The sequence below is a fragment of the Medicago sativa genome, chromosome 1 (assembly GCF_051527215.1).
Source record: "Medicago sativa cultivar Bolivia chromosome 1, Bolivia_mono, whole genome shotgun sequence".
Taxonomy (NCBI): Eukaryota; Viridiplantae; Streptophyta; class Magnoliopsida; order Fabales; family Fabaceae; genus Medicago; species Medicago sativa.
In genome coordinates, this window is record NC_140749.1 from 11430202 (window position 1) to 11444133 (window position 13932).

Here is a 13932-nt window from a genome sequence, read left to right on the forward strand (position 1 = left end):
CCGCAGCAGTGGTCCCCACCTTCTGATTAAGCAACAATATTTTATTTCCAGAACCATCTTCCTCAAAATTATTACCGTTTATCACCAACGCTAACACTTCACTTCTTCTTCACCCAACTCCATTAACACCCAACTTCAATTTTATTTAAGCCTTTAATTTATTTGTTTACCTTGTAGTTCCTTCAATTGATTTTATCATCTCCTTTTCAATTTCATTTTTTTTAGACAGGGGTAGGTGGGTATTCCATACAGGATTTGCAATTTCTCTTTTCCACCGCCATAGCATCCTTAAAACTACCACAATTGAAATCATCAAGTAATAGAACAAAAGAAGAAGGATTGATGTTTAAAATGAATCTTTACCTGAACAATCGTAGAATAGTATATATACTTTGGATATTTTAAGCTTTTTTTGCTGGGTTTTGTTATGCTCTGCAGTGTTCTGGAATGTTTGAGAAGAAGAAGAATCGATGTTTTAATGCTTCAGTGCTAAATGTAGGTGAGGATTACGTTGTGATGTTGTGAGAAAATGGGGATGTGCAACGTTACAAACAACATTAAAAAACAAAACTGAGTTTTTTTTTTTGTTTTTGGCATAGCCAGTTATAACTGACACCTGTCCTGGGAAAAGGGACTTTCCCATGGTGGGAAAGAAATTTCCTTTCCCAGGTTAAACGGCACCACTTTTTTTAACTTCGAATATTTTCTTTGCAATATACGAGGATACAAAAAACTTCGAAACCTGCATGCCCCTTTATGTTATTTCGATTCCATTGTACCCAATTTGTTTGGATAGGGGATAATAGATTATTAAAAATACACTATAAATGGATTAGTTCAAATGGTGAGGTATTTGAACCCTTGAAGCAATTAGTCAGGAGTTCGATCCATGTTTCTTGCTTATGGAGTAAATGTAGCCAAAAGTCGTCGTTAAACGTGGTGGAAACTTTTGTTATGTAGCAAGTATGAGTTTAAAAGTCCACATTACTTTAAAAATGAAGGTTTGACACTTTAAGTGGAGGGACCCATAAACATAATGTCTTATGATTGATCTTTCAGGCTCCCCTTATGAACCTACATGGGTACCAAAGCTAAGATTTGAGAAGGGTTCGACCGACTCTTTTGTCCAAAGTCTTCCTGATAAGGTGTTCAGGTGTCGTGTTCTGTTAAGTGCCACAACAGTGGTACAAGTGTAAGTGGATGAAAGAGCTTCCGTTTGAGGGGAGTATAAATGAATTGATGGACTCACACTTGAGGGGAAGTTTGTTGCGTAGCATGTGTGAGTTATAAGTCATACGTTGCTTAGAAAAGTGGAGGTTGATCATGAGAGAACCCGTAAAAATATTATCTTAACGTTTTATGTTAAAGTGTGGTTCCTCTTAACCCAATGCGAATGATCTTCTAACTCCTCATGTGACCCAACACCTTTGTACTTATAACATGATATCCCAAAAGAATTATAACAAAAAATACAAGTAAATAATCTAATAACTTTATTTATAGAAAAAATATAACTAAATTTGATATGAAATCAATTAGCTTTTAAACGTAATAGTATATTGGGTAAGTTAAGTTGAACCAAGACAGTTTATATCAATTTATTTTAATAGTAATTTTTTTCATCATTTATATCTACATGCAGGACCGTTTCCGATAATTTAGAAGCTCAGTTGTAATTTTGACAATTTTTGTTTAAAAAGAATTGAAGAAAAAAAATCCAACATCATTTATAGTGATAGATAATTAAGTTTTGAGAACTGCTATTCAGTACGAATATTAACGTACGAAATTTCACGGACGCGTGTCAAAGGTTATTATCCACGCGCTAAATTACAATCTTGAAAATAAAATAAAACGAGACTAACTTCCAACCCCTTTCCTTCAAAAAAAAAAAAAACTTCCAACCCCCTTCTTCTTCCCCTTTATTTTTAGGGAGCTTCTACGGTGCAGTCAGAAAACTGACTTTTTTAAAAAAGTTAATTTTGATCTTAATGTTTGATTCATTTTTAAATTGTTGGTTACTGATTAATGATCAATAGTAATTCATCTAGTAATACTTGCAACATCTTGGACTTACAGATACTATTTTATCGTTGGAATCTTTAACATGCAAATAGAGTTGATGATATTATGTGATAGTCTTAAGTGTTACACGTTGTGGGGTGTTATGCTTAAAACAAGGTAGGATAAAATTAGATTAAGTGTAGTCTTGTTAATCTGATGAATTGATGATACTATGAGGACTGAACTTTTGATGCCATTGTACAAATAGTGGGGTGTTACTCACTACATTTTTGATGTTATAGTGTTAACTTCACCAGAAAAGTCATTTTCATGACTTCACCGTAGAATTTTCCTTATTTTTAACCCACCGTTTCCATATTAAAAACCCCTTTTCTCCTTCTTTTTAGGTGCAGGATTCTTTCCACCTAATATTGTTATGCCATGAACATGAGGTCATTCTTCTCCTTCTTGACCAGATCACCAACACGGCAACACCAACAAGAAACACATGGTTAATCTCACCAAGTCCAACCATGAAGCCAAGACAGCTTTATTGGAGGAGAAAACACAAACCCAGAAACCAAACTCATGTCTCTGTTATATTTGTTGCAGAACTGAGAAAATTTATTGAAACCCAAATTGATCGCATAATCGGTGCTTCCGACGGTCGGGAAGTTGGAGAGAAGTGACAATTTCTAGTGAGAGAAAGGTGAATCTCACCAAGTCCAACCATGGTTGATGTGAGTAACAGAACAAAAATGCTAGTTTGTGAAAAAAAAATCTTCAGTGAGATTGATGGAGTTGTTGGATGGGTTGTGTAATTCTGATGTTGAATAATCAGAAGAAGGATGTAGAACAAAACAAATATTAAACAGGTTCACACACAAAACAACACAAGTTGTCCGTAGCATTAATTTTGTTTTTTTTTATTGGATAGAACTGCACCGCGTGCGAATATGATGATTTCACGTGTCCGTGAAAATTCTTGCCCAATACATCCGTACAAAATAGCATTTTCCTTAAGTTTTAGTTAAATATATGAGCAGTTTTTGGGTGGTTGTTAAATCTATCTTTGTGAGATAGGTTTGATTAGATTTGTCGGTGAACAGGGCTGCATTTCCTTGTTTAGCAGTTCAAGTTTCATTGGATTAAAAGCAAAGCTTAAGCTAGATGTCTGAAGTTTCTTTGCTTCTTAGGAATAGTCTTGGTTTGCTTTCTCATGTGTATTTTCTATCTGTATATGGTTCAGGCCCTCTCATGCCTTTTATTGTTTTCTTGTGCCTTTATCAAAAAAATATTCAAACATGACTTTTACCTACAAGCAATTAGACACTTACATATGGACAATGAATAATTGACGGCAAAATTGGTGTCTTCCTGACTTTCATCTACAGAAAAATGACATGTATTGACTTATTTTGTCCGTAGGTAAAAGTGTTATTTTTTTATCTTACACCCAGACAATTATACCGATATTCCTACAAATATTATTTGAGGCCTCCGTGAATTGGAGGCCTGGTTCCATAGAGCTCATTGCACTTGTCCAAGAACGGACTTGTCTACATGGAAAATGAAGGAATTATTACTCACTCTAAACATAAAGCACGAGTAAAACTTTTAGAGTGTTGTCATTTGGATACAATCACGACACCGTATGCCGATATAGTAGATAGTGTGCTTTCGAACTAGTGTGTTTTGAATTAAAGGTAAGTGAAAGGGATAATTGTTATGAATTAGAGGATTCCATTGTTCTAGATCAAATGCAATGGAGAGATAGATTGTATAGTTCTCTCTAGGAGTCATCACAAAGATGCAAATGAATAAAAGATATGAAATGATACATGAGTGTTCCTATATATAGAGTTTAGTTATGTAACTAACTCTAACTAACTCTTAACCAAGCTACTAACTCTAGTTTACCTATCAACTAACCATAGTTGATTATTCATATTCTAATAGTCCCCCTCAAACTCAAAATGGGAAAAATTCACCAATTTGAGTTTGAAATACAATGAAATTACAATGATTATTCATACTAAAGTAACTAACTAAAATGGGGGTAAAACTAGCAAATGACAAAAACTTATAGAAAAAAAAAAAAAAAGGTAGCCCAGGCCCAATGTGAAATTCTGATCCTCCCATAGCCAAAGCTCTAAACACCAGAACGAAGGAGAAACACAAACTGCTAACTGAACATTCTTCACCAAAACGGTTTGTACCAAACGTGGCTTTTGAAAATCACTTTTCCATAATCTGATGCAAAGTAACTGATTCAAAACGTGCATCTGTAAAGGTTCTATACTCTATAGCATGAAACAAGAAAGTGCAAATATCCTCTTGATGTTATGCAGAAGCGCTTTTGAACCAAGAACAACTTATGCAAAATGCAATTTATCCAAAAACAACTCATTTAATCACGCAGCTGAACCATAAACAGCTTATCCCAAAAGCGCTTTTTCTGCTTCAGTTTAAAAACATGGTTCTTTTCCAGAAACAAGAATAAGAAAAACGTGATTATGGACATGATGTGATGCATACTGAAATCAATTCTTCTTCGCATACTCTCTCTTCATCCTAAGGTATCTTCCACAATTGATTCTGAGTTGAAGCTTTGCAAACAACGAACAGCAAGAACCAAGAAATTCTTCCACCAGGATCGAAAACGAAAACGCAAACAGAGAACAACATTGAAATGAAATTTGACAGAGAAGAGGACAACGAACCGCAAAGGTTTCCGCCGGGATCGAAATCGATGATGTGTTCGTCATGTAGATCGAAGCATTGAAACTGATTCTTGACTGCAATTACCGTTTGATCCTGTTTTCCGACGAAGGCAGAGGCGTCGTAAACAGGTCCAGAGCATGAGAAATTTATGTTGATGATGCGATGCTTCGAGTTCTTGGCGACGGCTTCAGAAATGTTGAACTCAGATTCGCGATGCGTCGAATTCGTTGATTTGGCAGAGACGATCAACTCCGAATCAAGAAATGATGTTTGCTGGTTTTCTGCTGAAGCATCAAAAACAGATTCGTGATCGATGCAACAAGAATCTTCCAGAAAACAAGGAACTTCACCGATCTTGATGGTGAATCCATCAATTTCTGGTGCGATCCAGGGTGAAGAAACAGGAGTGGAAACGGAACCGTCGAAACTGCCGAAAACAATCGAAGCTTGCGAAGCAGAAGAACAAGAATTTTCTGATGCGGAAGCTTCAAGATCTTCTTGTTCATCACCATCGGAATCTTCTTCTTCATCAGAAACTGGATCAAATTCGCTATCTCCATAGCGCTCTGATACCATGTTATGAATTAGAGGATTCCATGGTTCTAGATCAAATGCAATGGAGAGATAGATTGTATAGTTCTCTCTAGGAGTCATCACAAAGATGCAAATGAATAAAAGATATGAAATGATACATGAGTGTTCCTATATATAGAGTTTAGTTATGTAACTAACTCTAACTAACTCTAGTTTACCTATCAACTAACCATAGTTGATTATTCATATTCTAATAATAATAAAAAATTCAAAACGTAACAAAATGTAGTTTATATGATGGAAAATTCAAAAGTGTCGAAACTTGTGTTCGAAAGACATTTACGTAACATCTAATATGGGTTAGCAAGACTCACCCTCAACCCTAAAATTTGTATTTTGATCTCTAACATATTTAACTCAAAGCACTTGATTTGATCGGGTCTAAGGACATGTTGGACCCTCCTTCTTATTAACAATAAATAAGGGGTATCGTAGCCGCCTCCTTCTTTTCTCTTTGCCCCTTCACCTTCTTCATCCACTTGATAAGGGGTGTGGTTTAAGGCCATTTTTTTCCACCATCAAAATAGTTTTTTTTCTCGCCCTTTTATTTAAATAACTGATTATCACATATATTTGTTTTTTTCCTTTGTGATTTTGTCAACTTAGTGTGACACGTTTTGCTTGCCGTTTTGGTGCAGTGTTATTTTGATTTTCCGTCTTGTTACTATGTCCGTTCGATTTAGATTGACATATTAGCTTCAGTTAAACAATAACTTTGACATCTTCAAAGTTACAAAGATGTGAAAGATAGGGCATTCAGACACTTAAATTTTGTCACTTTGTCACATTATATAACACAATGTTCCTATCAATTGAATTATGTTCACATCATCTCCTATTCTATTATGCAATTTGTTTTTTAACGATCTTCTAATAATGTCTTTTTGTGTTACAAATAAAACAGGAATTACAAACATATTAGGACATAGGAGTATTAAAAGTTACTATATATCAAATCTTTAGGGATAATTTAACTTTTTGGTTATTCCAGTAATGGGTTCGAGTCATGGAGACTTGTTTTATGACAGCTTGAGCATATATCTTCTGAGAATTGTATGTTCCCTTTCCTTAAGAAGACGAATTTAAAAACATTTATTGAATCTATTATATGTTTCCCTACTTTTCTGTAAACAACACAATCGAAATTCATAGTTATTTGTCTCCTTTTTTTATGAAATGAAAATGAACAAAGTATCCCGAAATTTACAAGATTCACATACATTGTAGAATAACCAAAGTAACATTTGTCTATAAAGATACAACTGAAGTCATGAACGGTGACCATTCTTGATTCTTGGTTCATCAAAAAGAGACAAAATGGTAATATGCATTTAAGAATTGAATAAAAAAAACATTATTCAGAGACTTCCACATCATAAATCACTTCAGCTTGTTCTGAGGCCCTCTTGAACTGCAATAATTTTAACACCACCTCCATTCCGAGGTGTGAAACAGGCTTCACAGTCATGTGTTCTAGGACCGGAGAATATAGAAGTAGAAACCTGATAAAATCTAATTCAGATATTTTACCACAGATGTCATCTATCCACACATGTTGCACTCCGATGGGCATGGCTGGTCCCGAAAAGATATCTTCCCAACAATAGGAGTCGGGCGTCAAAGGGACACTTTGCTCCTCAATGCGTGCCTACATGCAATCGTTACAAATTCATGGATCAAAGGAAGAAAGATAGTATGCATAAGAGAGACATAGAGTATATTAAAACTCAACAGACTACTTCACATGTCCTGCATACACACAATTGTTACAAATCCAAAAATCAAAGAGGGGAGGTTCGTACAAAAAGGACAGATAAAGAGTATATTGATTGATAAAAGATGAAAAAGAAGGTACATGAGTCTCTAATTTAGAGGACTCTACTACACTAAATTGAGCCTAACTCATAAGTTCTATTTGTAACTCAAGTGTACAAGTTTTAGAATCAAACTTCCAATACTAGATTGGCAACTTGAAAGGCACTAGACAAATACTTTAAGGCAGACAACGTTTTCAAATTCTAGAGCTGAAAAACATGACACAAAAGCAAAAACAAAGTCAAGCCAAACTAAATGAGCACTCACCAATATATGCAGTTCTTTAAGATTAGGTGAGCTTCTAAACACTCATAGAGCGGCTGAAATTTCCTTCAAGTCGTTGAAGTTTATGGTTAACCAAAGATATGTTATATTAAGACAAGGTGTAGGAAGCATTTTTGGCACAACACCTGCAGCTAAATACTGAAGTACAAAAGAAAAATTGCTATAAATCAGAATATGATGTTTTTAATACTTGCAGATCAAGAGTTGCATACACATAATTGTGGTTCATTTTAAATTTGTAGGGATTTGGGGGTGGGGGAAACTAAACGATATTAGGTGAGTCACTTCGACGGTCAAATTTAACATTCAGATGTTCAAGCATTATACCTTTACAAAATAGTTGTTAATATCCAAGTATTGTACTTGATGTAGATGAGCAAAAAAATTGAGCAAGTTGTTGGAGCATCCATGCAATCTACTTTGCTTGCTTTCAGAGTTCAAATACAAATTTAAATCAACATATACCTCAGCTAATTGGAAAGTGTTGTCAAAGCTAATATCCTCAAATTCACCCTCGAACTCTAAAAACTTGAGATTTGGTGCGTGAATGTTAATTTGGGTGAAACCATCGAGTTCTACCAGTCTCAATTTGTCAAGTAGAGGGCAACCGGATATCAAGTTCTCAAAAGCATCTTGAGCCATTGTAATGTGATCCAAATTAAGACTTTTCAAGTTTTTAAAGCCTTCAATAGTCGATGGAGGTTTAAGCAAACAATTATATAAGGTTATATGATGTAAACTTTGACAAGAAAATAAGCACCAAGGTATCCTATAGGGTTGTCCTGTCCAGATTTCGAGCACAAGCTCTTTGATAGACCTTCTAGATAGATGGTCTCTTTAATAGACCATCTATCACTAGCAGTCGCACTAATGAGATCTGCCTGGGAGAGCTTGAACTTGTTGATTTGCCCAGAATGAAGTAAGAGTACGTGATCAATATTTCTTTTGAGCTTTTTCTTAACAACGGTGCTATATGGTGCGAATTATTTTTCGCACAAATCACACGAACTAGTAATCAACGTGCAAACAATTTTTAATTTTGACCTCTTCTTTTTTTTTAACAGGTTTTAATTTTGATCTCTTAATTTTGTTTTGTTTCAGTGTGGTCCCTTATGGCCTTAGGCTACCAACGTTACAAAAAAAAATTTGGTTACATCCAACTTTACACAATTTGATACTTTTGATGTTTTTAGTTTTATCTTGATCTTTTAAGTTATAAATGTAGACATTTTTTTTTTCGAAATGTTAGACATTTTGGTTTTATGTTATAAAATCTCTAAAGTTTCAGGTCAACATCACCAAACGAACTGAAATGGTCCAGATAAAAAGGAGTAAAGTGTCAAAAATTTATAACACAGATGTTTATAAGTTAAATGACCAAAATGATTCCTAAAAAAAAGACTAATTAAACTGAAAAAACTTAAAAATCAAATTGTCAAATGTTTGTAATTTAAAAGATCAAAATGAAAAAAAAAAAAAAAAAAAAAAAAAAAAAAAAAAACTTAAGGGATCAAAACATTTGGAAGCAAACAATCCATTCGCTCAAATCCAACGGATTTACTTTCGCACCACATAGCATTTTTCTTTTCTTAATAACTGAACGATCTTGGAAAGCTGCAGAGACACAATGACTATCAAACACAAGATCTGGTAGTGTGGTCCCAGTGGCGGAGCCAGGAAATTTATGGAGCCTGGGAAAAAAATTTATCGCAAATATGTGACATAATATATAAACAGTCATAAATTGAAATAAAAGAGGCGAGTTAAGAACGTTAAAATATGGCTTTACACAGAAAAAATTATAATTTTTCGACAAACGACAAATTAATTATGAATTTTTAAAGTGTCAAAAACTCATAAAATAAAACTATGGAAATCTCGACCTATAAATCGAATTTTGAGTTCATTATTTGCAGAGACATCTATCAAAATACATAAAAAAGATCTGTAAAGTTTCATAGCATTTCGAAGTCGTTTAAATTTATTTTGATTTTTCAGCCAAAACGTGCAAAATTGAAATTTTGTTCCGCGTAAGCGTATACTCACAAGTCAAATTTAGTTCCCTAATTTTGTAGGCATGACTAGAACATGATAAGAACCTTCACAATGAAATTTTGTAGTTTTTAAACAAGATACAAATTAATTATAAATTGTTTAAGAAATTCATAATTATGAGGGAATAAAAATTCATAATTAATTTATCACTGGTCGAAGAAATTTAATTTTTTGTGTAAAGTTATATTTTAACATGCTAAACATGTATGAAAAAAATAGTGAAAAAATTCAACATGTAGGGAAAAGATATCTTCCCTACATGTAGGGAAAAGATATCTTCCCAACAATAGGAGTCGGGCGTCAAAGGGACACTTTGCTCCTCAATGCGTGCCTACATGCAATCGTTACAAATTCATGGATCAAAGGAAGAAAGATAGTATGCATAAGAGAGACATAGAGTATATTAAAACTCAACAGACTACTTCACATGTCCTGCATACACACAATTGTTACAAATCCAAAAATCAAAGAGGAGAGGTTCGTACAAAAAGGACAGATAAAGAGTATATTGATTGATAAAAGATGAAAAAGAAGGTACATGAGTCTCTAATTTAGAGGACTCTACTACACTAAATTGAGCCTAACTCATAAGTTCTATTTGTAACTCAAGTGTACAAGTTTTAGAATCAAACTTCCAATACTAGATTGGCAACTTGAAAGGCACTAGACAAATACTTTAAGGCAGACAACGTTTTCAAATTCTAGAGCTGAAAAACATGACACAAAAGCAAAAACAAAGTCAAGCCAAACTAAATGAGCACTCACCAATATATGTAGTTCTTTAAGATTAGGTGAGCTTCTAAACACTCATAGAGCGGCTGAAATTTCCTTCAAGTCGTTGAAGTTTATGGTTAACCAAAGATATGTTATATTAAGACAAGGTGTAGGAAGCATTTTTGGCACAACACCTGCAGCTAAATACTGAAGTACAAAAGAAAAATTGCTATAAATCAGAATATGATGTTTTTAATACTTGCAGATCAAGAGTTGCATACTCATGATTGAGGTTCATTTTAAATTTGTAGGGATTTGGGGGTGGGGGAAACTAAACGATATTAGGTGAGTCACTTCGACTGTCAAATTTAACATTCAGATGTTCAAGCATTATACCTTTACAAAATAGTTGTTAATATCCAAGTATTGTACTTGATGTAGATGAGCAAAAAAATTGAGCAAGTTGTTGGAGCATCCATGCAATCTACTTTGCTTGCTTTCAGAGTTCAAATACAAATTTAAATCAACATGTACCTCAGCTAATTGGAAAGTGTTGTCAAAGCTAATATCCTCAAATTCACCCTCGAACTCTAAAACTTGAGATTTGGTGCGTGAATGTTAATTTGGGTGAAACCATTGAGTTCTACCAGTCTCAATTTGTCAAGTAGAGGGCAACCGGATATCAAGTTCTCAAAAGCATCTTGAGCCATTGTAATGTGATCCAAATTAAGACTTTTCAAGTTTTTAAAGCCTTCAATAGTCGATGGAGGTTTAAGCAAACAATTATATAAGGTTATATGATGTAAACTTTGACAAGAAAATAAGCACCAAGGTATCCTATAGGGTTGTCCTGTTTTCGAGCTCAAGCTCTTTGATAGACCTTCTAGATAGATGGTCTCTTTAATAGACCATCTATCACTAGCAGTCGCACTAATGAGATCTGCCTGGGAGAGCTTGAACTTGTTGATTTGCCCAAAATGAAGTAAGAGTACGTGATCAATATTTCTTTTGAGCTTTTTATTAATAACTGAACGATCTTGGAAAGCTGCAGAGACAATGACTATCAAACACAAGATCTGGTAGTGTGGTCCCAGTGGCGGAGCCAGGAAATTTATGGAGCCCGGGAAAAAAATTTATCGCAAATATGTGACATAATATATAAACAGTCATAAATTGAAATAAAAGAGGCGAGTTAAGAACGTTAAAATATGGCTTTACACAGAAAAAAATTATAAATTTTCGACAAACGACAAATTAATTATGAATTTTTAAAGTGTCAAAAACTCATAAAATAAAACTATGGAAATCTCGACCTATAAATCGAATTTTGAGTTCATTATTTGTAGAGACATCTATCAAAATACATAAAAAAGATCTGTAAAGTTTCATAGCATTTCGAAGTCGTTTAAATTTATTTTGATTTTTCAGCCAAAACATGCAAAATTGAAATTTTGTTCCGCGTAAGCGTATACTCACAAGTCAAATTTAGTTCCCTAATTTTGTAGGCATGACTAGAACATGATAAGAACCTTCACAATGAAATTTTGTAGTTTTTAAACAAGATACAAATTAATTATAAATTGTTTAAGAAATTCATAATTATGAGGGAATAAAAATTCATAATTAATTTATCACTGGTCGAAGAAATTTAATTTTGTGTAAAGTTATATTTTAACGTGCTAAACATGTATGAAAAAAATAGTGGAAAAATTCAACATGTAGGTCACGTTTTTAGACTACGCGTATATTATAGGGTGGTCAAAAATAAGAAGAAATTCAAGTTACAATGCTAGAATATATGTTTTGTATTTGACAGGGTCATTTTTCAGACATAACGTATATTACAGGGTCAATTTGAACAATTAACCCGTTAAAATAAGAGAGATCAACCCATCAATAGTGTGCTAAATAAAATTAGAAGGTAAATATCTTTTCCGAGCCTGTTTGCGTGTGAGAAATTTCAGATTTTGCCCAAATTTTTCTTTTTGTAAGTGTGTTAATGTGCTTTTGGGTTGGTCTAATGCGCAAAAATTATCGATCGAGCCCGGGCGACCTCCCGGGGTCGCCGGGCGGTGATACCGCCCCTGTGTGGTCCAATTGTACCTCCATTTGCTGGATAAAACACTTGTGCTCACTGCCTCCCCAATTGGCAAGTGTGACAGAATCTGATCTATTACATGCCCTGGTAAACAACTAATTCTATCCGGCTCCGCATCATTCACTTTTCGGGGAGTAGACATTGTTTGTTTTCTTCCCTTTTGATACATATTCGTATTCAAACAAAGGGTACATACAAGAATCAAAAAACAAACTAAGCATGCATGTATGTATACAAGAATTTTTGCTAGGTCCACATTAAAACACAAGTCACTCTTCTAAATTCAAAAGTGTGCGGTTACAATAAACGTTTTCTATAATATCATAATTGTATATTAGAGCTATGTTGTGTGACAGCATTGGAAACCTTTTGCAAGTGTAAGAGATACTGTAAGGGTAGGTTTTGGTTTGTGTATCGATGAATTGAGATTCTTTCCATTTCTCAAAAGAACAAAATGAGGTCTTCACTAATATAGATAGACACGAGGTGTATTTTTTTTTTTGGTTACAACACGAGGTGTATTTAAAATACACGAGGTGTATTTTAAATAAACTAGATTATTTTAAATGATAAAAAATAACCTGAGAAAAATGAACTCTTCACATCTATATCTCTCCCAATAGATCCCTCCCATGCTTCATGAGTATTTCTTTTATTTAAAAACTTGTTTTTTGATTAAAATTGTGTTAAAAAATTATAATAGTGTGTTTTTTCTCCTAAATAACATGATAGTCAAAATCGGGATTTTACGTATAATGGGGACTAAATTCATAAACTGTAGAATGATACATTAAACTCAAATATATGCATATAAAACAGCATAGGTAAGACAAAAAATACCACTTGAAATACTTGTGTAAATTTAAATTCACAAGCATAACTTACATAATAGCATAGTTGCATAACACTTACACAATTAAAACTTAAAATAAACCCACTTAAACTCAAATACCAACAACATAACACTTGAAATACTCCCTCCGGTCCTATTTACAAGAGACAATTTACTTTTTAGATACATTAAATAATTTATGTATTTGGTTTAGGTTCTTGACTAGATACATACATTATTATGTATTAAAAAGTCAATTTTCTCTTGTAAATAGGACCGGAGGGAGTACTTATGTAATTAATATGTTAAATCAAAGTCATAAGTCTCAAACAAAACAACAACTAAAATTGCCTTTTGTAGTTCCACCACCGCCGCTATAATCGTAGAATCGTTTCAATGAAAAGTGGATTATACAGGATTCCCCCAAAATGCAAGTATAATCACAAAATCCTAGGGTTTTAGGATTAAATCGGGATTTTGACTACCATGGGTGGAACAATTGTTGGTCAGACTTTACTTACACCACCTGGCCGAACTCTAGATTACCAGAGTCCCTTTTCCCCGGCAACAGGAGGGTTAAAACAACAACAAAAAAATGCATATATATGGAACCTAAACTAAATCAGTATAATTCATTCGTTCAGAATTACCAGGTCAAGCTATGGATCGAGGAGTAGTTCCAGGAGAAGCATGTGAACTTGGGAAGTGATTACTTCAACAAAAAAACATAATTAGGGGGAAGAAAAAATAAGCAACAAGTGAAAAAGTAAGGATGCAAAATCTTACCGAGGAAGAAAAAGGAAGTGGGGGT

The 13932-nt window shown here is 33.9% G+C and overlaps 2 pseudogenes across 2 annotated transcripts; both read right to left on the bottom strand.

The window, feature by feature from the left end:
* Window positions 1–6467: 6467 nt before the first annotated feature.
* On the bottom strand, window positions 6468–8996 carry LOC146952639 (F-box/FBD/LRR-repeat protein At1g13570-like; annotated as a pseudogene). The gene is made up of 4 exons (XR_015024680.1): window positions 8992–8996; window positions 7750–8391; window positions 7405–7560; window positions 6468–6970 (listed from the first exon to the last, which is right to left on the bottom strand). The product of XR_015024680.1 is annotated as an F-box/FBD/LRR-repeat protein At1g13570-like (transcript).
* A 1182-nt stretch (window positions 8997–10178) lies between these two features.
* Window positions 10179–11472, bottom strand: LOC146952640 (F-box/FBD/LRR-repeat protein At1g13570-like; annotated as a pseudogene). Its single transcript, XR_015024682.1, has 3 exons — window positions 10588–11472; window positions 10243–10398; window positions 10179–10184 (listed from the first exon to the last, which is right to left on the bottom strand). The product of XR_015024682.1 is annotated as an F-box/FBD/LRR-repeat protein At1g13570-like (transcript).
* Between the last annotated feature and the right edge of the window lie 2460 nt (window positions 11473–13932).